The sequence below is a fragment of the Lynx rufus genome, unplaced genomic scaffold (assembly GCF_022079265.1).
Source record: "Lynx rufus isolate CCGP_SWC_20201006 ecotype Redwood Valley unplaced genomic scaffold, mLynRuf1.p SCAF_25, whole genome shotgun sequence".
Lineage (NCBI taxonomy): Eukaryota > Metazoa > Chordata > Mammalia > Carnivora > Felidae > Lynx > Lynx rufus.
Window position 1 is genome coordinate 9,917,971 of NW_025814840.1, and position 22,879 is coordinate 9,940,849.

General features: G+C 38.0%; 1 pseudogene; it reads right to left on the reverse strand.

The window, feature by feature from the left end:
• Positions 1 to 1,266: 1,266 nt before the first annotated feature.
• LOC124518645 (heterogeneous nuclear ribonucleoprotein A1-like) lies at positions 1,267 to 22,323 on the reverse strand (annotated as a pseudogene).
• Between the last annotated feature and the right edge of the window lie 556 nt (positions 22,324 to 22,879).

A 22,879-nucleotide genomic window follows, 5' to 3' on the forward strand; every position in this document is an offset into this window, starting at 1 on the left:
CAAAGATTTAATTAACAGAGGCAGGACTGGGAAGGATTGGGATTTAAACATAGTCTCCAGAAATCTGAAAACTCATAATATTTCCACTGTAACAAGATTTTCGAAACATGTCTTCAGTCCTATGGTAAAGTTGAAAAAGGAACAGTTCTGTTGGGGAAATTTTTTTCCTCTACCTTTCCAGATTCTTTGATCTAATAATTAAATTGGCATGAGACAGATCAACAGGTGGAAAACAAAACTTCAATGATATGTGTATTTCCTGTATACATGAAAGAGACCCAGGAAATGAGTAACAGCTCAAACTGACCAAAGCCATCACCTTAAATACCAACGTACTTAAATTTGTCAGCTAAAGACAAAAGAAGACATTGGAGGTGGGGTGTTAGTTATGGGAGGCTACCAGGAAAAGCATAGTCAACAATGGTAAGGTTGTTGCATAGATTGAAGTCATTGCCTTCTCCATAGATAAATTTCTATACATTGAGTCATTCCCTTTTCCAGGTATAGTGGGGGAGACATCCTTACAACTGGAGATTTCTCTTATAAATGTATTTTTCTTTTAACAAAAGTGTGACTTCTACTCAGTTTTCAGAGCTTCTCTTGTGTCTGCAGTTTCTTAAAAATAACCAGCTTAAGGGGCGCCTAGCTGGTCAGTAGGTAGAACATGCAGCTCTTTATCTCAGGATCATGAGTTCAAGCCCCAGGTTGGATGTAGAGCTCACTTAGAAAACAATAACCAGCTTAAAATAATCAGTATGCCAAAGAGCCATATCTTGGGGTGGAAAATTTTCTGTCCTTCGTTCCATGTTTATAATTTTTCAGGAAATCCTGTACAGAGTGTTGTCCCTTCTGAAATTTCATAAGGCATATTAAAATATTAAAATCTCTGATAAAACTTTATTATTTATTTATTTATTTATTTATTTATTTAAAAGATACAATCTATTCATATCCTGATTAGACTATTACGTTTAGCAATTAATACCATGGGTGCAAAAATAAATCTATATTAAAACCCCTTTGTTGGAAAGCTTTACACTTTCCACAGAATAGAAACTAAAATGTCCTATTATACAGTTAGTCACAAATACAGTCCTCGAGTTTTGTGCCCGTATACAGGAGTACTGTCTAAGACATGTCTTCTTTGTAGCAGCTAGGCCTCGCCACCACTATGTTCGGCTGGGCCCACAGATCTGTTGTGACCTGTAGCTTCTCTGTCACTTCTCTGGCTCTCCTCTCCTGCTAAGTTTTGTTTCCTGGCAGTAATTAAAACCTTCGGCTTCTGACATAGCTGCTACTGCTGCTGGAACCGCCACAGCCACCTTGGTTTTGTGGTTTGGCAAAGTATTGGCCTCCACCACCCAAGGGGCCGGAACCTCTGCCTCCAAAATCTCCTCTTTTCATGGGTCCAAAATTTGAAGAGTGATTGCTGTCATTGCCAAAATCATTATAGCCTCTGCCATCTCTAGAGTTGCTTCCAGCATTACCAAATCTGGTATAGCCATCCCCATTGCCACCATATCCACCACCACCTCAACTGCCACCAAAGCCACCCTGCCCTCTGAAGTTTCCTCTTTGACCACAGTTGTCATACTCACCCAAACCACCACCATGACCACCATCCAAGTTTCCAGAACCACTTCAACCTCTTTGCCGGGATGAAGCAGCGGTCATCTCCTGCTTAGGTAGAGCTCTCCTTACTTCACAGTTGTGGTCATCCACAGTATGGTATTTTTGAATGGCAGTCTTGTCTATGGAGTCATGGACATCAAATAGTACAAAAGAAAAGCCTTTCTTCTTGCTGCTGCCTTGGTCACTTACGATTTCAACGGCGTCAGTTTTCCCATATGTCAAAATAACCTTTTAGATGATGTTCTTCAGTGTCTTCTTTAATGCCACCAACAAAAATCTTTTCCACGGTTAAGTGGACACTGGGTCGTTGAGAGTCTTCTCTTGAGAGAGCCTTCTTTGGTTCCACAGCTCTTCCATCTACCTTGGGTGGCCTTGCATTCATGGCTGTATCCACCTCCTCCACAATGGCGTAGTTGACAAATCCAAAGCCTCTGGGGCACTTGGATCTCTCATTACCACATAGTCTGTGAGTGTTCCTCCTTGATCAAAATGGCTCCTCCGACTCTCATCAGTCTCTTCAAAGCTCAAACCTCCAATGAAGAGCTTCTACAGCTGTTTGGGCTCTTCGGGAGACTCTAACTTAGATATGATGGCAGTGGGAGGGGAGACTTCAAGGATGCTTACACAGCATCATCCACAGGCAGAAAACTCTGATGAAGCTTTTAGTTAAGCAACTGCTCAAACTTTGTTTCTGTCAGAATTTCTCAAAGGTGATTTATTATAGTTTTTATGTCTTTTTTAGATGGCTTATTGTTTTGAAAGGCAGGAGGAAAATGGCAGGAGATGTTTACTATCCATAATAGTAAAAGAAATTATTTACTGGCAAGAAAAAAAAAAGATGAAATATCATAGTATTGACATTCTGGAAGAAAATAAGCTTAGATTACAGGAAGCTATTGAGAGAACTGATAGTTTTTAAATTCTCGGTACTTGTAAGGGTATTTTTCTGAGCTTAATCAGCTATCTATGTCCATATTTCCTGGAATAATAGGACCTATAATTGGAAACATCCATTTTTAGCATATTCTACTTCCCTGAAATAAAATGTATGGAAGAAATGGATTATTTTACCTTCATTTGTTCAAATATTTGTCATTCAATTTAATTACAAACTTCTATGGGCGCTTGGGTGGCTCAGTGGATTAAGTGTCTGACTTCGGCTCATGTCATGATCTCACAGTTCGTGGGTTCGATCCCAGAGTAGGGCTCTGTGCCGACAGCTCAGAGCCTGGAGCCTGCTTCGGATTCTGTGTCTCCCTCTCTCTCTGCCCCTCCACCACTCTCTCTCTTTCTCTGTCTCAAAAATAAATAAACATTAAAAAAGAAACTACAGACTTCTGTATTTGGAATTACAAAATCGTTCATTTAGGGAGTTTATTCTGAGTGTTGTATCATTAATGGCTGCTTCCAATCTTTACTTGGTAAACCTGAAAATAAAAAGCCACAATGAGAGACAAATGAGTGTTTATTTGCAGTTAAAGTATGGAAATTTAGGGAGCTCAGATTCAGGTGGTTACCCAAATAGTGCTCCTGCTTCTAGGGTGGAGGCAAGGGTGTTTTATGAGTTAAAGAAAGGGGGGGCAAAATCACATAAGTTGAAGAAAAGAAAAAAAGAAAAAAAAAACGTTTCTCTGGATGGTAACAAGTTAACTCTGGGTTAGGCATTGACTACCGATTTTATCTTTTGAAACTCCCCAACCATCAGTCTTGTGACCAGAATGTCCCTTGTCTCATATTGACTTCTCAAGCCATCACTTAAAACAATTGCCATTTTGCTCAGTCCAAAGGTTTTGACCCAGTTCAAACAAAGGTGAGTAAGGCGGTTTCTCTGCAGTGGCTGCTCCGATTCTATTTTAAAATGGCTGTAGTCATGTCAACCTTTCACACTTCAAGTTCAAAGAGATCAAGCTGTAGATGAAGTTAGAAATACTGCAGTCTTGAAAGGAGGTGGGTGGAAGCAAATTAATTGATTCCTAAGTAAATTGGTGAGCTGTAGAAATGGTACCTTATAAATGGTTAGTTACCTGTAAGATGCTAACCTAAAATATTCTCTTTTATAAATAAGGTGTTTGACAATCATAGGCATATATCCCCTTTATTAATAGGCTTATGAGAAAGAAATAAGTAATGTATACTTGTAAGGAAGTGTTAACATAGCTAGCTCACTTAATGTTAACACCAAAGTGCTGATGCTTTATTCTGGATTTAGTCTGAATTCTTATTCTGTTAAGTTGATTTGGAATAAGGCAAGCCATATTAATAAAGATAGGCAAATCAGACAAAATCTGTATTAAGTTTCTGGAATTTTCATTGTACCATATACATATTTTTCCATAGAAACCCTATAATTTTTATAAAACGTCCTAAATTAGAGAGAAAATGCTTACTCACTTTGCCTTCAGGGGAGGTACATAATGCACATAAATATGTACATTATATGTTTAATATGTGCACAGTTACTCTATTGCAGGAATTGAACAGTAAATAAGGGAAATTAATAAACAAGTATTCACTGAGCAGCTACTACTTTTTAGGTTGATGCATTTACTTTTGGGATGCAAAAGTCCCATTTGAAACATACCAAAGAGGTTTGGTTGCAGAAACAGTATCTGACCATGTTACAAATTCAATCCATTACTGTTGACAGATGAAACATAAAAACATGAAAACAGCACATTATGTACTCTTCTGACAACATAAGCATGTGTAGAATCATTACTAAGGAATTCAGAATAGTGATCTATGAATGTGGGTTGTATAACAGGAGAAAACCTCAAATCAAAATGGGGCTTAACTTGGATGTCGAAGGTAAGAGTGTTTTTTTTCCATGTGGGAAGTATGGGCAGGGACAAATGCTTAAGACGGAAGCATTCAGAGATATGAACGAATGTGGCGTGTTGGAGTAGGGTCCAGAGATGGTAAAGATGCCCGCTGGCTTGATGGGAGAGAAGGATACAGAGACAGAAACAGATTATAAGTATAAATTGTAGAAGCTCTTCTTGAGGAGGTTAAATGAGAGGGAAAATCTAATAGGATGTGAATTTTACCCATTGAACATTTTTTTTTAAATTTTTTTTTCAACGTTTTTTATTTTATTTTTGGGACAGAGAGAGACAGAGCATGAACGGGGGAGGGGCAGAGAGAGAGGGAGACACAGAATCGGAAACAGGCTCCAGGCTCCGAGCCATCAGCCCAGAGCCCGACGCGGGGCTCGAACTCACGGACCGCGAGATCGTGACCTGGCCGAAGTCGGACGCTTAACCGACTGCGCCACCCAGGCGCCCCTGAACATTTTTTTAAATTAGGGAATAAGGCCCATTTTATTCATTAAGAAGTTCTGTATGGGCTAGATTAGGGTTTATTGAGCAGTAGACCATAGATAGATTCGAGAAGATATTCTGGAAATTCAGTCTTGATGTAATGGGGGCCTGGGGTAAGAAAGTACTACTGTGTGCAGGCTGGATGGGCATGAAGAAGGAACAGATGCGAGAAGACTTCCAAGAGAAACTCTGCAGGACTTACATACCATTAGTAAAATAGCAAATATACTGAAAGGAATGGCAATATTAAATAATGAACTTCGTTTCTCCTTCGTTTCTCCAAAGAAAAATTTTACCAGCAGAGCAAGGACAGAAGAATCCGAAAGTACCAAAGATTATACCTGAATGCTATTAGAAGCTTGTAAACAGTACTCAACAAAAAGTCTATTTTGCATAGTAAAAACTATAAGTACCTATGAATATATATGACAAAGTTATGTAGAGCTTTATGGAGAAAATTGGGAAGCTTCGATGAAAGATGGTAAATAAGGTGCACCTGGGTGGTTCAGTCGGTTGAGTGTCCGACTTTGGCTCAGGTCACGATCTTGCAGTTCATGAGTTCGAGCCCCACATTGGGCCCAGTGCTGTCAGCGCAAAGCCTGCTTCAGATCCTCTGTCTGCCTCCTCTCTGTCACTCCTCTGCTTGCAGTCTCTCTCTCAAAAATAAATAAAAATATTTAAAAAAAAGAAAGATGATAAATAAGATTGAAATGGACTGAAGAGATATAAAATGCTCATTAGGTGTCATAACTTTGTCATTGTTTCTGAAAACATTACATCAGTTCTGTGTAATTCCAACAACAATGAGAATTATATATACATTTTTTTTTTCAATTTGAAAAGGTGATTCTAAAATGTACATTTAACAGTGAGTAGGGGGAGCATTTGTACTTGGTGTGTGTGTGTATTTGTAGCAATTAAGGCAGTATGCTTTCAGTTAAATGATAAGAAAAGTGAAAATGGAACGGAAAAAAACCCAAAATCAGATTCATGGACACATATGAATGAGATGATATTGCAGATCAATAGTTACTGGGCAGACTGTTCAAGAATAATACTCAAGGGGAAAAAAGAATAGCATTCTAAAAGAATTATTTAATGGGGAGCCACCTGGATGGCTCAGTCGGTTAAGCATCTGACTTTGGCTCAGGTCATGATCTTACAGTTTATAGTTTGATACCCATGTCAGGCTCTGTGCTGACAGCTAAGAGCCTGGAGACTGCTTCAGATTTTGGGTTTCCCTCTCTCTCTGTCCCTCCCTGATTCATGCTCTGTCTCTCAAAAATAAATAAACATAAAAATTCCTATAAAAAAAGAATTATTTATGGGGCGCTTGGCTGGCTCAGTTGGTTGAGCGACCGACTTCGGCTCAGGTCATGATCTCACAGCTCATGAGTTTGAGCCCCGCATTGGGCTCTATGCTGATGGCTCGGAGCCTGGAGCCTGCTTCGGATCCTGTGTCTCCCTCTTTCTCTGCCCCTGACCCACTTGCATTTTGTCTCTGTCTCTCTCAAAAAATAAATAAACATTAAAAAAAATTAAAAAGAGAATTATTTAGTGGGATCTTTATTTCAAACAATTCACAAAAATAAATTCCAGATAGGTTAAAGACAAATGTAAAGAACAGAATTTAAAAATTTTATCAGAAAATTAATCTTGGGGGAGTGTGGGGTTCTCTAGACTATAGAAAGAAGCATAACAAATTAAGAGAATCTTTGAAAAATTAATAACATTCAAACTAAAACTTCTTTTCATTCAACCAAAAAAACCATTAGAACTAACCAGCGAGTTCAGTAAAGTTGAAGACTTTAATTAATTATTAATTATGTACAGAAATCAGTTGCGTGAACTAGCAGAAAGAGAAATTAAATAAACAACCCCTCTTACAATTGTATCGCAAAGAATAAGATGCCTAGGAATAAATTTTAGCAAGGAGGTGAAGGGCCTGTACCCTGTAACTATAAGACATTGATGAAAGAAATTGAAGATGACACCGAAAATGGAAAGATATACCATACTCATGAGTTGGAATAATTTATATTGTTAAAATGTCTAATTCGACTCTACTGTACTGTCATTCTCAGATTATCATTTCATATTTTTGTTTGATTGTTTACTTGTATGTTATTTCTTTTTTTAAAAAAAATTTAATGTTTATTTATTTTTGAGAGAGAGAAAGCATGCGCAGTGAGTGGGGGAGGGCCAAGAGAGAGGGAGACCCAGAATCTGAAGCAAGCTCCAGACTCTGAGCTGTCAGCACAGAGCCCGATGCGGGGCTCAAACTTATGAACCGTGAGACCATGACCTGAGCTTAATCGACTGAGCCACTGAGGCACCCTCTTGTATGTTATTTCTTTCTTCCTCTAGACAGTAAACTCTAACAAAGAATATGTCTGTTTCATCTGCAATTGAATACCTAAATCAAAGCCTGTGTATGGTCATTTCTAAATATACACTTGTTAAATAAGTGAATGGGGACTGTGAACCAACCAAAACTGGAGAGAAAACAGACAACTTCTCACCTCTATATGACAGAGAGAGCAAGGCCTGGCTAATTTCCTGAAGGCTGATATTTTTTCTCAGTGAGATAGATGAGCCTTTGTATGATGGGTGATCCAGGACCTGTTGGTTCAAGGATTAGACACCAGCCACATCTGACTGCTCCCTTGATTGCTGTACCTCTTGTGGACTGAGGTTAGAGGTTCATTCTTTGGGATCATGCATAAACAATAGGGTCACTCAAAGTATTCTTTTGTCATGACTTCACCAGAATTGCTAACACTTCAATACCTTCTTCTTTTCAAGTATAAGGTCAGAACATTGGATTCCATATTGCTTCACATTTGCTCTCTTTTTCCATTAATACATGTGCATTCTTACTTCTCTGGGCCCTCAGGCCAGGTCAGTCCATTAGCCATGCCTCAGACTGTCACAAGACATTAATTTGTATCTGCACTGGGGCCTCAGTGGCCACAGTCCTGAGCATCAAACCTATAATTTCCCTAAGTGTAGCAAATTCACTTTTCAAATAAAAAAGCAGATCATACTCCTATCACTGTATTTCTCCCATCTGTTTCAGAGAGGAAAAACACCAACCTTAAGGAATTCATCGGGACTTGTTCTCACACATATGGGGAAGTGAAAAGTTATCTCTTTGCTCTCAGCCATTGGTCAGGTCATCGTGGTCTTCATTCATCAGATTGCTTACATTCCTCCAGTGAACTCCCTTTACCTGCTACCCAAACTTGTGTCCTTTTTTAAAAAAAAATTTTTTTTAATGTTTATTTATTTCTGAGACAGAGAGAGACAGAACATGAGTGGGGAAGGGGCAGAGAGAGAGGGAGACACAGAATCTGAAGCAGGCTCCAGGCTCCTAGCTATCAGCACAGAGCCTGATGTGGGGCTTGAACTCAGAAACCATGAGATCATGACCTGAGCCGAAGTCGGTCGCTCAACGGACTGAGCCACCCAGGCGCCCCAAACTTGTGCCCTTTTATGGATCTATTGTGTTGTACAAGGGAATAGAGGTACTACTAACTTAGACTATTATGGTAAATATCCCATATGACTAGAAAGATCACATCAGAAATTTTCAAACTCAAAATGTGCCTTGAACATCGTAATAGAACTCACAAACAACTATTTTAACTTTACTGTCCCATGGAGAGATCATTATAGATATTTATAAAATGAACCTCCAAAGATTTTAAAAATTAAAAAAATACTATCTTTTTCTTTCCTTCCTCCCTTCCTTCTTCCTTCCTCCCTTCCTGCCTTCATTCTTTCCTTCCTTCCTTCGTTCTTTCCTTTGTTCCTTCCTTCCTTCCTTCCTTCCTTCCTCCCTCCCTCCCTCCCTCCCTCACTCCCTCGCTCCCTCGCTCCCTCGCTCCCTCCCTTCTTTGCTCAGCCAATTCTATAGAATAAAAATGGGTTGTATGTCTTCCCTAGGCTTTCCATCCTGGAGAGAGATGAGGGGTAGTGAAGTCATTTGCTGTACTGTCTTTAAAATTTTGACAAATGGTTTGCACTTGCCTGTGCATTTGATTATACAAAAATGTAATTCAAGCAACTTGTTTTGGCGATAAAGTCCAATTATTTATTATTTTTTCAACTTATTGCAATAGATACACAAAATTTGATGTAATCCTAGAAATATTTTGGTTTGCATTCCATTCATTTAGGGTAACACCAAGCAACAAAAAAACGTTTCACCAAATATATGCATACTAGACAAAGCTGGGGTATGACAGTTGCTCAATAACATTAATTGACTACCTTTCTAATAATGACTTCATTTTCCTTGATTTTGATAGCTAGTTTCTACATTACTAAAGTTTTATCTCAGGATAATATGACCACTTTATAGGTAAGGAGATGGAATTGTATAGAGGTAACTAATGTGCCTCAATCATATACAGTTAATTATAATTTGAGCTACTATATAAAGCCAGATCTGTAAGCTTCAGAGTTTGCACATTTATCCAATAGATTATGTAACAATCAATAAGTCTTTGTTTAATTTAAGTGAGTTTTGCTACCTGAGAATCGAAGTGCCAAATTAAAGGTTGAATGGGTTAAGCAAGTGAATTCAGAACTTGAGGGAATGGCAGAATGATTATAATGAAACCTGTATCTTGTAGAAAATGCTGGCCATGTTATCTGTGTATATGGGATGGTGTGTGTGTGTGTGTGTGTGTGTGTGTGTGTGTGTGTGTGTGTCTTTATATTTGGTGGTGCCCAATATTCAGGGACTTTTTCAATAAATATTATAAAAGACAATGATGAAAATTGTAACTGGCAAGGCAAAAAAAATTTGGTGCTCCATAATTACAAAAGGCGAAGAAAGCAAATTATTTCAAAAGGAAAATACTCACATCCTTTAAATCTGTTCTCCCAGTTCCCAAACAGGCTAATAATTTGCTTGATTTCTTTCTTTTATGCTAACACTACTGATGAATTGATTGAAAATTGTGTATAATACAGCAGGTGTTTCTTGTTTTTGTTTGGGGATAATACTCATAAGGAGGCAGTGAAAAGCAGTACGGAATGAGAATAATCAGAGAATAACAGGTGGAGCTCTTTCTCTAGTAGCTGAGGGCTCTATTTTCAAAAAGTCATTATAGTTGCATGAACCACACACTGGGAAAACAAAAATCTGGGAATAAGCTAATATTAAAGTATGTATTTTACAACACCAAACTTGATGAAAGCAATATATTTATTTCTTTTATTCCATTTACTTGAAATTTTCTGTTTGGGGTTTCCAATTTCAAATTCTTAGTTCATCTTAATCTTTCTGTGATAATCATATTATCCCATGCCAAAAAAATGTATCCTTACCTTACCCCAAAGCATACAAACCAGTCTCTCATGCAAATGCACATGTAGACACACACACACACACACACACACACACACACCCCTACAAACACATACAAATAAACACAACTCATACATACACACACATGCTCACTCAGATTAGGAAAATCACCTTGATGTAGCTATGTTTTATAATTCAGCTTTGTATTTCAAAAGTACAACTACTCCAGCAAATGATAAAAGGAGGCTACCAAATAAAATTTTTTTAAATGTTTTTCAGAATGTTTGTCTGTATACCTTTTTTAAATGAAAAATTGACACACAGTAAAACAAATGAAATCCAAATGTAGGCTTTATGAGTTATTATAAGGGAAACATTTGTCTAAACTCCATCAGGATCAAGAAAGAGAATATTTGTAGAATCCCTGAAGCCTTGATTCTTTCTTGATTCTTTCTTCTCCTTATAAGTAACAACACCTTTGAAATTTCTTTAGAGTTTCGCCTCCTGTGAATATCTGGCTAATAATGACAGTTTAATATGTTTGGGATGTTTTGCGAGTGTGTTCATAGAGTATGTATCCCCTTATGTATGTCTCCCTCTCCTCAGTTTTATGTCGGTATGATTCACTGTTGTTGCATTGTTTTATTTTCATTAGTAGTATAGCAATCTATAACAAACTATATTCATCCTTCTAGTTTTGAGCAATTGGATTCCCCCCACCCCGAGTTTTACTGAGAAATGACTGACACACATCACTGTATAAGTTTGTAACATGATGACTAAATTTACACATATTGTGAGATGCTTCAGCCAACATTCAACATCTCGTATGGATACAATTTAAAAGACAGAAAGAATAAAAGAAAAAAGGAAAAAAAAAGTTTCACCTGTGATGAGAACTCTTAGGATTTACTCTCCAAACAACTTTCCTGTATATCATACAATTCAAGCAATTGGATTGTTTTTTATTTTAACCTCATAATGTAGCTGTGAACATCTTTGAATCTATCACTTGGTGTTTCTGTGCATGAATTCTTCTGGGTAAATAATAAGAATGACATTAGTCATAGGCAGTATTACTATGTAAGTTATTATAGACACTGGGACACTTGGAAAGTTAAAGGTGTCCTAAAACAAATAACATTGTATAATTTTAAGTTTTGTGACATTTATTGACTGACAGATTGGTTATAGTACATTAGTTGACTAATTAAATAGTCCTGTCTTAAATGGTTTTTAGAAACAAATTAGTTCTGAAGAATAAGGATAATATCTGTGTAGAATGAATAAAATTGAAAAATGCCTTTATATTTATATTTAAGCACTTAAATGGATTTTGCAAAATAATCTTATATTTAGGTAAAATAATATTAAAAATTTCATTAATCAGTCACTATTTGCATGTTGAATGTATTTTTAATGTAGTCTTAGTATTTTCAGATTTCTTCCACAATTGCTATGTGTTCCTTGAAATTTTATTTATAAATCTAAATTTTCCACTCTTCTGTATAATTGATATGATTAATAATTAGTTAATTTAGTTAATGTATCTAAATTTTACACTCTTCTGTATAAGTGATACAAGATATTCTATCTGAAAGGACTAACATAAATCTAAACTCAGAACAACTTTTGGTGACTGGAGGATATTTTGTATTGGAAAATTTCAATATTATACACTAAATATTTCACAGATATTGTTTTTGGTGCTCTACTAAGAATCTTTTCCTATTTCCAGATAGTTTGATTAGGAAAAAAACCCTCACATTGTTTATGTTGCAAAATTATAGGCCTTCTTAATTCCATTCCTTTCTAGTAAAAAAGATACATATGTATCCTGTTAAAAGTAGAAACTCCATGAAACATTTCCTCCTGCAAGGCGATATTTTATAGAAAGGAATTATATAATTTAAAAATGAGATTTTATGAATAGGTAGATGCTCTTTGTTTCATTTATTCATTTTCTCTCTTGACCTTATTATGTGTTTTTGTTTGTGTAGATCTTCTTTGACTTACGATGGGATTATGTTCTGATAAACCCACAAGTTGAAAATATCATGAGTCAAAAATGCATTTAATACACCTAACTAATCAAACATCATAGCTTAGCCCAGCCTACCTTAAACACACTCAGAACACTTACATTAGTCTACAGTTGGCCTAAATATCTAACACAAAGCTGGTATTATAATCAAGTGATGCATATCTCACGTGACATATTAAATATTGTACTGAAAGTGAAGAACAGAACGGCTGTATGGGTGCACAATGGTCAAGTGTAACAGTCGATCACCCTCGTGATGGTGTGGCTGCCTGCCAGATGTCGTCACTCGGCATCACGAGAGGGTTTCATGCCACATGTCACTCACCGGGGAAAGGATCAAAATTCAAAATTTGAAGTATGTTTTTTATTGAATGCATATCACTTTCACACCATCACAAGGTCAAAAAATTATAAGCCAAACTATCATAAATTAGGGATTGTCTGTACACTTTGTTTTCAATAACTAATTCAGCAAAAGTTTCCAAGATTTTTGATACTAAATTTATTAAATAATTTAATTGAATACTTTTACTGGCGTTAGAAAAACAAGGCTCCCTAACTTCAGAGGACCCGTTTACAAAAAACGTTCATGGTAGTATACTTAGGTTGATTTACCAACTAACGCGTCAAAGTCTAGACATTTCTAAAATAACTGTGTGGTGCATACTGTGGTGCCAAAAGATGTTTTTGGTTTTCAACGTCAAGAATATTATGAAGACTTTATAGTTAATTTACTCAAATCACGTATGTTGTAAAATTTGACAACCACAGCTTCCGTCTAGGGCATTGGGATATTACAATTTGTTTAGATGCAGTTATGAATTTTGTATGCATCACAGATCCGAGAACATTTATGCTATCCAGGCTTGTTAATTTCGCAAGAATTTTGTGTTTACCGTGATACAAATGTTTGTTCCATCAAAATTTGTATTTCTGTTATCACCATAAAGCAATCAGTTTTATCTTTAGTGTTAAACTTTTTTTTTAATATTTACTTATTTATTTTGAGAGCGAGAAAGCAAGTGGGGAAGGGGCAGAGAGAGAGAGGGAGAGAGAGAATCTCAAGCAGGCTCCATGCTCACCACACGGAACCCAGCTTGGGGCTCGAATCCTCGAACTGTGAGATCATGACCTGAGCCAAAAGCAGGAGTTGGATGCTCAACTGATTTTGCCACCCAGGCACCCCTAGTGTTAAACTTTTAATAAACTCCCAAAAGGATTTATTATAAAGTTGACTGTCTTATCATTGTCAGAATGAATTTCTAAACTCTTTGACTCCTTAAATTCAATGATAAATATACTATGGGAATTAACTGGTTTCTATTTGAAGTATCTGATGAAACTTCTGGAATCATCACATTAACAGGTGCCAATTAATTTTGTAATTACTCACCATAACTCCTTGATACAGAAAAAGTTTATTTAAGTGTTTAGCCATTTGATCTGAATGAAGAGTTATGCTTCACAGGTGTATGTGTTTTACCTGTAAATGCATCTTCCTCAGTTTTGTATGATAAATCACCATTTTTGGGGTAGTTGTGTTAAATGTACTAACTTACATATTTTATTCATTCATTCATTCATTCATTTATTAAAAAATCTTTTCTAATGTGTATTTATTTTTGAGAGAGAGACAGAGAGAGAGAGAACATGAGTCAGGGAGGGGCAGAGAGGGACTGAGACACAGAATCTGAAGCAGGCTACAGGCTCTGAGCTGTCAGCATAGAGCCCGACACAGGGTTTGAACTCAGGAACCGTGAGATCGTCACCTGAGCCGAAGTTGGATGCTCAACTGACTGAGCCACCCAGGTGCCCCTGAATTTACTAACTTTTAAAGTGGATATTGATTATCCTTCCACAGGATTATCTTATATCGTTTTTTAAAAAAATACTGATAACAGTATCACTTTAACATGTAAGGAAATCATAAATACTGTAAACAGTTTATAAAATGTTTGTACATTTCAGCTTTCTAAGAAATGAAAATCCCATAGTTCACTTTTCAGTTTACATTACTTGCATTTTATATGTAACTTTTGACTCTTGAGCCATTTATTCTGAAAGGGGTTCTTTCAAAATAAAAATAGTATCATCAAACAACCGAATAAAGTAGTTTATAGATGTACAGTTTATGATAAATGCCAAACGTACCGTAGCAAAAGCATTCAGACGATTACTTAGAAATTCTCTGGCAGGATGGCTCAGCCTCTTTTTTATGTATATTTCATATCTATTTTAACTATAACTTCTTTCATTTCCACTGACCCACTAATTGGTGGCCTGATCGCTTTTACATGTTGCAGACTGCATGCTGGTATAGGAAAGCTGGCTGGTAAGCCAAGTGGCTGGCAAGGGCAATGATGGTGAATAATCCTCTGGCCAGTACTCTAGACCATTAGTACTAAATGGAACAGGATGCTAGAACAATAGGTAAATTAGGACTGTTTTGGAAAAATTATGATCACGTTCATCATCAGGTCAGTAGATAATGCCAGATTATTCCAAGTGTATGTATAAATGGTTCCATTGTTTCATATTGTCTTTGATGTAGTAGAATGGGGCTTGTCTCATTCGATGTTTTGTTTTTTAAGTTCATTAAATGACATATATTTTATTTTTATTCTTCATCTCATCCCCCAAGAGTTTCATCTTCTTTAACAAAGAAAAACACACATTTTAAAAATTCAAATTCATCAATATAGAATACACGGCATTAAGATATGCCAAGGAATGGGGATGCCTGGGTGGCTCAGTGGGTTAAGTGTCCCACTTCAGCTCAGCTCGTGACCTCACAGTTCACAAGTTCGAGCCCTGCATCGGGCTCTGTTCTGACAGCTCAGAGGCTGGAACTTGCTTCAGATTCTGTCCCCCTCTCTCTCTGCCCCTCTCCCACTCATACTCTGTCTTTCTCTCTCTCAAAAATAAATAAAACATTAAAAGCAAAGAAAGATATGCTGGCGAATGCAATGTTTAAAAGTGGGCAAAATTATCAATATTACCCCTTGTCGAAAAAGTGTGTAAATTATAAGTCTCTTTGGAAGATATTTTCACAATATATGCTCAGATTGAAAATATGTATATCTTTCATACAAAGACTAGGGTTCTTCCTGTGCATCCCAGAGAAATATTTACCTGTTAACAACAACGCTGGCAAAAATTTTACTCAAGCTACAATATGACGACTTAACACAAAAGTTATATGCAATATTTTAAATAAATTATGTGAGCTGTATATTATTTTGCAGTGAAAATATATCCCATGTAAATGTTTCAGTGAAAAAGAGGAAGTCGCTGTATTTATAGACAGGTAGGTTTACCACAGAGCAAAGGAAGCGTAAGAAGCAAGCACTTCAGAGACACGTGGATGGCTCAGTCGGCTGAGCACCAACTTTGGCTCAGGTCATGATCTTGTGGTTTGTGTGTGTGTGTGGGTTCAAGCCCAGTGTTGGGCTCTGTGCTGACAGCTCAGAGCCTGGAGCCTGCTTCAGATTCTGTGTCTTCCCCTCTCTCTCTTGCCCCTCCCCTGCTTGTTCTCTCTCTCTCTCTCTCAAAAATAAAATAAATGTTAAAAAAAAAAAAGCAGAGCACTTCACTTGCATGGGGGGGGGCTGTCCAATTCTTGGATCTGCCGCCCCCAAGATATGTACTTTATAATTTACATGTGTAAAAAAAGGTTTTCATAAAACAAAAATGTATTTCTATATGTTCATGTATATATACATTATTCTAGCAAACTCTAAATACATAAAGATGAATATACTCTAAATATACTCTAATTGGGAATTAGCATTCAGAGTCCGGGTAGAGGCAGGAGAAGCTGGAAGATGATTTCACTTTATGTACATCACAAGACTTCTGTAGATTGAGAATATATTATTGTATGAGTAATGCAATTGAAATAAATCTGTTAATTTTATATATCCAAAAAGTAGGAAAAAATACTTCGTAGAATTTCATTTTCTTTTGAGGTATAGAAAAGGGATATGGAGTCAATAGAAAAATTATGAAAAATAAAATTGGGGCTTGGAGTATAATTCGACAGTCTGCAACAGATTTTTTGTTTTAATTTTTTTTTCAACGTTTTTTATTTATTTTTGGGACAGAGAGAGACAGAGCATGAACGGGGGAGGGGCAGAGAGAGAGGGAGACACAGAATCGCAAACAGGCTCCAGGCTCCGAGCCATCAGCCCAGAGCCCGACGCGGGGCTCGAACCCACGGACCTCGAGATCGTGACCTAGCTGAAGTTGGACGCTTAACCGACTGCGCCACCCAGGCGCCCCTGCAACAGATTTCTAAAGAAAGCTACAGAGGATGAAAAGAGAGGGAATGGAAATGATACTCTAAAGGATGAAGTCTGAGAATATTTATACTAAAGTGGGCAGGAGGGTTTTCAGTTTGGGAATAACCTACAGGATTATGGTGGAATGAATTCTAGTCCCCTTATTAAAACCTTCCCTTTGTCGTGCTGTATAGTCCCTCCGCTTAGGAGAAAAGTCTACCTCTGCACTTCTTGACTCTGTATTTGATCGCACGACTGGCTTCAGCCTGCCGTGTGTGGGCTGTTATATATTGTGACAGTATTATATCTTGGTCCAGACTGTAGTGGGCGCTAGCTACATCTTGCCAAGTCCCGTTAGGTCAGTTAACCCCAAGACGAGCTGTAGCTGCATGAGTGTCCGTGAGTGATGTTGAAAACCACCGGGTCTTTTTGTACAGTAACTGGCTAATGCAAGTGCCGTGTAGGGTAGATAAAATAGACCCACACATGGACATAATGCGGTGAAATATTACAATATCAAGGATAAAAATAGAAAATTCTTAAAAGCTACCAGAATAAAAGGATTATCTTCAGATTCACAGCAATTATAGTATTAGCAGACTTGACATTCAAGGAAAACAGAATTATATTTTTAATCTAGAAATGTATACCCAGGTAAAATACTCTTTAATAATGCAGGCGGAGCAAAAGAGATCAACATGTCCAAATACCTTCACCTAAAACTCGGCGCTGCTAAAATAAAGGCACCAATCAACGGATGCCCTGTGCCCAGTGTCCCTGGATGGAGTTATTACCTTGATCAAGGCAGCTCCCTTTGGCCCGAGGCCCTTACCCAGAGAGGGACTCACCAGCTGAAGAATGAGTGTCTTGATGCTGAGGAGGGGATTGGCCAGTGCAACAGCCAATATGGCTGCTTACCAATCTGTAGTTTCTTTTTTTTTTTTAAGTTCATTTATTTATTATTTTGAGAGAGAGAGAGAGAGCATGTGCACAAGTGGGGGAGGGGCAGAGAGAGAGAGAGGGAGAGACAGAAGCCCAAGCAGGATCCACGCAGTCAACACAGAGCCCATGGCGGGGCTCAAACTCACGAAGGGTGAGATCATGACCTGAGGTGAAATCAAGACTCAGACGCTTAACCGACTGAGCCACCCAGGTGCCCCATAGTTTCAAGCAGAGGTGATAAATAGTATTTATCCTTTTGTGCGTCTCACCATTCCAGAGATGTTACTCCTCTCCGACTGTGAAAAACTGCTGTGCTTAACGGTTCCTTACAGTCCGCCAAGGCTTAGGCATCATTCTCATCTCTTCTGAAGGTGCTTTCTTTCCAACTGCATCTTGTATAGTCTCCTCAATGTAGGACTTCCTACTTCTCTGAACTGTGCTGTGCTTTGGTTCTTTATTTATAATACGAGGCGACCCAAAGCCAGAAAATCAAAGTTTTTATCCCATGAAAAGCAATGCATCTGTTAATACAAGGAACACCTATTCCACCACACTCATGTTTATCCTGCCCGGCTGCTAGCAGTTTTCCTGAGGGTAGGAAACTTTAGTTGTCCACAGCGCCCTGAGCTGTACAGTTGGTACTTTTTATTACTTGGTTGTGGTGGGGTCATAGGGAAGGGGTCAGATGACAGAAGATTCTAGACAGCAGCTTCCCCTGAGCTCCTGCTCTGAGTAGCAAGCGACCCTCCCAGCAAGCTGCAAGAGTGTTCTAACCTTTATTTCCATGGCTTTGAGCATAAATTGTCGATCCCTGAAGAAATGAAATGTCAGCATTGTTTTGACCGATTCTGGATGCTAAGGCAGAGTTCTTTCTTCTCTCTACACATGGTAAAACAAAGAAGCAGAATTCTTAAATGAAGGGTTTCAGTGAGGGGATAGTGTTCATCCTCTGTGACTGTAAATAGGACTCGGCTGATGTGAAATTTTCATAGCTTGCTTGCTAAAAGTTGTCCTTCCCATTTGTTTCATACGCACCTTTAAGAAGGATATCTCATTTACATGTTTGTGTCCAGAGTGTCAGGCCCGATTTTTGTCTTTTTCTAAGCATCCCCCCGTAGCATATCACCAGGAAAAAAATCTCTCTATCTTTTTTGTGTTCGTATAACAGTCGTGATCTTGACTCAGTGTTTTGTGTCAGTAAGAGGAATCTGCTGGTCCGCAGAAAGCTTGAGTGTGAGTTGGGGCTCTACCAGTTCTTTCTTATTTGATTTGAGCAAGATAATATAGGAGAAGATTAACCAGGCCATTTTAAACATGAGCCTTTATTTGTAATAATTTGGCATGAGAGCTCTGAGGTAGTGTTTTACCTTGGGAAAGAAAGGTGGAGTTTTTACAGAGCGTTAGCCAGAGGCATAACCTGAAATTCAGCTCGTTTTAGGAATAGTAGATCAAAATGGTTTTTGGAAGAGGGAAGAATCACTCTTGCAGTTGGCAGTTGCTGGTTGGACAGTTTAGGTGTAAGGTGGAGTAGGAAATGTAACAGGGGCTAAATTCATTTCTAGAAATGATGGGAAGAAAAAGCTCTGGGGGTCAAAATAATGCTAGTGCCACCGTAGAAATTCTTAGTCTTTCAGGCTCTCTTTCGGGCTGTCCTCTGGGTCAACAGGGAGACTGTTGCTCTAATCTGACCTCTGAAATAGCTACCTCTCTTGGGTCCATTGTGATCTCGGACTAACTGGGTGCGACTGCTGTCAGGACTCCTTGCCGCTTTTGTCATTGTAAGTGGAATTCCAATCACTGGTTGAGTGAGTAGCCGTGCAAAAGCATTTAGGAATCAGGAGAAAACACAGTGAACTGTGATAAAAACAAGCATGGGCATGACAATTATTAGAAGGCTTGGGATCATGCCTCTCAGACCAGATTCTGTCCCAGCTGCAGTCAGCCAGGAGAATATATCCCAGCCCTTCTAGAGTCTATAGATGAGTCAGGCTTGATACCCATGCATTTGTGTGCCTTCTCTAGATTTGCCTACACAACTGGGGTTAGGAGAAGAAACTTGCAGAACTTCATTCTAGCAATCAAAAACTTTAATGCAAGAGAGAGGGGGGAAAAGGTGACAGACAATGGTGAAAAGACTAAATAAATAGGCTGGTGGTCAGAGGCCTGAAGTGTGGGGGTCTCAGTCTAAAGGTGTTGGGTCAAAGCCATCTGTTGTCTACTTGGACAGTGGATTCGGAGTTTTGGGGAGAGCTACCTCCTTTCTGATGAAGTTTGACTCTGGAGAATCCTGAGAGATTCTGTCCATGTGGATATTTAGGAGGTCAGTGTAGGAAATCCCTTATACTTTGAAACAAGAAAGAGTGGAAACTAAAAAATAAAATTGAATACTATATGATACTTTATTAAATAAAACAAATAAAATCCCAGCTATTGAATTGAAGTAATGGGTGGGTGTGCTAAGAGCTATGCTATCGTTAGTCCTCTCCAGGCCTCCACCTTCCCTTAAAGTAATCCCCGTGTCCTCCTACTGGATCCTATGAACAAAGCTTTAAAGTGGTATTATGGAGAACACAACATAAATTTACGTATGTGTGTATATGCGTGTGTGTAATGCAAGCTAGAACACACGAAATGCAGCAATATTTTGGAGCAAATTTTACAGCTTTTCAGGATGGAAGCAGTATCACTACCTATTAATAGGCATAATGTAAACACAAAAAATCTCAAAATGATGCTGGTAATAGACCAATGGCAGGGTCCTGTTTAGGGAGGAATAGACAGTGAACGAAAAGGTTTACTGAAAGGCAGTTGGAAAACAGTTTTTGGACAGTCTGCTATGTTATGCTAATGAGTTATCTTGTAGGCAAAGGGGAGTCCCTTCCGAGTGTTTGATCTGGGAGAGAAGGGAGTAAAGTTCCTATGGCAACGGTGTGTGGCTTGGCTCCAAGAGAGCCTAAAGGCAAGAGTACAAGTTATAAGTTACTGGAATAGTCCAGATAGGTAATAGGATTTAAACCAGGTGGCAAGCATATATATACTATATATATGTGTGTGTATGTGTGTATATATATATATATATATATATATATATACATATATATGTATATACATAATATATATAATCAGAGATATCTTAGAAATAGTATTTTTTAACCTATAACAGCTTTGTGACCAACCAGATTTTGAAGGGATAAGGGAGAGAAGAATTTAATTGAAGCACAGTTTTGAGGTTTAAAGCTTGAATATCTAGAAGGATAATGGTCCTATTAACAGAAATAAAAGCAACAGCAGTACAATCAGGTTTGGTGTGGCTGGCAGATATACCAAGGATTTGATTTGGGACATCATGAGACTTGTCACCTTGGTCACTCATTCTCAGTCGTATCATATTATTAGATATTAAATCAGTCCTTTTGATGAAGCTACATTTGCAAAATGACTAATAGGCCTGAAGGGTGCGTAGCATTATCTTCTCACAGTTTATAATTTAAAAATCAATTTTTCAGTAGCCTTTTGATGATCATTGAGGCAATCTCCACTGTATAATAAGTTTACAAAGCCATTTATCATAATGAATTTTTACACTCAGAAAGGTTGAAAAGTCCCTGTGCGTATGTTAGGAAATCAACTGCGTAACACAGAAGCACGTGCAGTACTGCTGGGGAATTGACAGCTTATTTTGGTACAATAATAAATGGACAACTCCAATGGAGAAATGTTCCTCAGATATTATCACAGATGCCTACCAGAACACCAATATGGCTCAGACAGACATGAAAAGCTCTTCTCCAATTTAAGCTCTCCAGTGTACCAATGGCACAGTTTCTTGCCTTCCTAATGTGGAATAAATTCTCTTAGCACTGGCCACTGCTTTTGTGTGTATTGATTCTTTCTCTACAGGTGCAATTGAATACGTGACAGACACCCAGCAGATTTGTTGTGGATTCTATGGTGGGACATTTAAGAGAGGGGACTTGTCCTTTTTTAGGCCCAAAAGGAAGGCTGGGTATTTTAAACCTCAAGGCAAACAACTTAAAACATTCTCCTTCATCATTACTAATTTGCAAAACGAAAGCTCTCCCTGTCTTTTTGTAACTCATGAACTTGTTAAAAATGTGTGTCTATTGAGAGAAAAAGTAGGATTTGTACGCTTTATGGAGGAAAGTCGGAGCCTCCAAGCCATTATCCTAAAACACAGATGTGCATACAATAATTCTTCATCTGAGTAGGGCTATCTGAAAGAAACATTGACAACTCCACGTCAACACCCGCATAACATGTCCCAAATGAAGCTTTAATCTCCCCAACCCCCTCCACCTCTCACCAAGACTGTACCTCAGTGACACTGATGCCATCTTTCCCCAGATCATGCTTTTTATCCTTCTGTTTTTCTACATGACACTCTTACATATAAATTTATCTTCTAATTTACCTAGAAAACATGTATGTATTCTTTGAAACTAAATTCAAATGTTATGTTTTCTCTTATCTTACTGGCATTTCTCTAGGTGACATTAGATTTAAATTAACTATTATCCTGTCCTATTTTGTTTTCCATTTGAACACTTAGCACATTAGTGTGTTTTTGTATATTTATGTTAATTGTTCAGTTGTTCTGTCTGTTCTGCCTCATTATATGCTTCCAATTCATGTATCCCACAGAAGTCCAATTGCATGCATGTCTTATTTTATTACCTTCACCTTATGACGTTTTGCAGATCTTGTGTTTGTTACAAATTGAAGGTTTGTGGCGACCCTGTAGCCGAGCAAGTCTACTGGTGCCATTTTTCCAACAGCGTTTGCTCCCTTTGTGTCTCTGCATCACAGCTTGGTAATTATCACAATATTTCAAAGTTTTTCATTATTACTATATTTGAATTACAGCGATGTCAGGATAAAACTGTGACAGATGAGGAGTTGCTTCTTATGGATGAGCAAAGAAAGTGATTTCTTGAGCTGGAACCTAGTTCTGGTGAGGTGGTGTGGACGTTATTGAAATGACAATGAAGGATTTAGAACGTGACATAAACTTAGTTGATAAAGCAGCGGCAGGGTTTGAGAAGATGGATTCCAACTTTGAAAGAAGTTCTACTGTGGGTAAAATGCTACCAAACAGCATCCCATGCTACAGAGAAATCATTGAGTCAATAGATGTGGCAAACTTTATTGGTGCCTTATTTTATGAAATTGGCACAGCCACCCCAACCTTCAGCAACCACCGCCCTGATCAGTAGCGGCCATCGACATGGAGGCAGGACCCTCTACCAGCATAAAGATTACAGCTCCCTGAAATCTCAGATAATAATTAGTATTCTTAGCAATAAATTACTTTTTAAAATTT